At 44.3% G+C, this 2215-nt stretch overlaps 1 pseudogene; it reads left to right on the top strand.

Annotated features, from left to right (window-relative positions):
• The first annotated feature begins 1447 nt into the window (after positions 1-1447).
• LOC130230269 (uncharacterized) lies at positions 1448-2215 on the top strand (annotated as a pseudogene).

Here is a 2215-nt window from a genome sequence, read left to right as displayed (position 1 = left end):
GCATTCTGGCTTTATCACATATTAAACAGCAGCAGAGACATTCAGACATACAGCAGATAGAATTAAGAGTTATCCTGTCAGGAAGATGATGAAGATCACACACAGAGAGAGAGAGAGAGAGAGAGCAGTCAGGAAAACGAAAACACACACACACACACACACACACACACAGAGAGAGAGAGAGAGCAGTCAGGAACACGAATACACACACACAGAGAGAGAGTCTGGAGACAGTCTGCAGCTTCATCAGCAGAAGCAGCTTCAACATACACACATAGTTCATCAGCCGCTCTGCTTACAATCTCAAAACAACAACATTTATACTCACCTCACGTCATTAACGGCATCACACACACACACAAACACACACAGGGGTTTGACCTGATTGGCTAAAGCACAGATTGACTTAGAAAATGTCCACGTGTGTGTGTGTGTGTGTGCGTGTGCATACACATCTGAACCATATCTCAATATCTCAAGCATAGAAACATCAGACAGCCTCTAGGCTCTTCACATCTGACCCCAGACCTGTGAAAGGATCCACAATAAAACACACACACACAAAGTACAATCTGTCTCTTAAGGCTGTCGTGTGGTCTCAGCCGTCTGATCAAACTGGTTAAAGGACCGGTTAATTCTACATCCAAACTGGTCGCGTCCACACAGAGGAATGACCTGTAAAAGATTTCACACTTAACATGATGGATAACTCAGGAACAGTTGTGTCCAGTCCATCAAGGTCCACTCGAGAGCTCTCCATGACCTCTGACCTGGCTGGGTAGATCCTGAGGAAACAAATCATTCGACATCCTTGGGGAATGGGGAAACATCCCCATTCGATCCTTCTGTTTTAATGATCAACACTATATCACTAACATCACTGCCTTTAATAATGATTACACAATCACAACACACTTCTATTAAACACAGTATATTTCCAAACAAATAAGAGTTACACTTTAAACAACACTAAACCTGGATATTTAAATATTCATCATTAATTATATTACTGCAGTGTTTGTCTATTTGACATTCCTGACAAGTTCTCATGCAGTCGTCTTATATTAATAAAACACACACACACACACACACACACACACATGTTGCCTGTGTTACGGCACCTTGCTGCAATTTTAGTTTCCCTAACGGGATAATAAATTTGAGACTGAGTCTGATATAATTCTTTTGAGAATAAAGTCTTCATGTCTGCAAACGGCTGTAATGTCAGCCTAACCTCATTAAGTGTGTGCTCATCAATATGCAGATTAGTCCCCGCCTCCACTGAATAACTGCTGTAAACTGTAATAAACATCACACATAAACCAGTTTCAGTCTTGGATTATAGTTTGATCTGGTCAATCACTGCAGTTTCAGGAGTGTAAATGTCTGTTTATTTATTAGTGTGTTTCAGAAATTAATCAATCAGCCAGAAAATCAAGTAGTGGAGATGAGCTCCATCACGCAGAGCAAGTATAATGCACTGAAGTGGACCATCAGCGATGACAGCACATCCTCAAAGAGAGCTAAAGAGAAGGAGATGACCATAAGACTAGCCTTCGACAGTTTGATCTCATACTTCACTGTGACAGATGAACTGAAGACTCTCTCTGGAAGAGCTTGTCTGATAACTGCTGTTGTGTCTCGTGCTAACTCCTTTATGAGGAGGCTCATACAGAGAGAAGTGTGGTCAGACGCTGTCGAATGTCTGCTGGTGTCAGAGAAGCAGAACACTGCAGCTGACGGGTCGCTCTGCGTCAGCTGGTATGAGTCTGAAGGTTGGTGTATGTCACACTGGACTCGAACCCAAGCCCAGCTGCTCCTCTGCCTGTCTGTACCATGACCAACAGCTGGATTGCAGGTGTTACTTTGACACGCAGCTGATCAGGTTTTCACCACGGTATTCGCTCATCACGGCTGATGGACAGTGGTGCAGACATGACCAACCGTGTGCCACATATGGTGATGGCTACTATTGGTGCAAGACCAGCGCTGGACACACAGGTCACTGCAGCGCTCCGCTGACGAGGAGCAGAGCTGACAGCAGAATATACTGATGCAGAAACACACACCTGAGCTCAACATGGAGAACACCAGCCACGCTGCAGCCCAGAGCATCAGACCAGCACTGAATGTGGCTACTGTGGTGAACGTACTGTGGTGCTACACTGATTATAATGACAGCGCCGAGTACTGTTGCACAAGATGTAGTTACTAG

Source organism: Danio aesculapii, chromosome 6 (assembly GCF_903798145.1).
Source record: "Danio aesculapii chromosome 6, fDanAes4.1, whole genome shotgun sequence".
Classification (NCBI taxonomy): Eukaryota; Metazoa; Chordata; class Actinopteri; order Cypriniformes; family Danionidae; genus Danio; species Danio aesculapii.
This window is presented reverse-complemented; position numbering and strand designations above follow the sequence as displayed.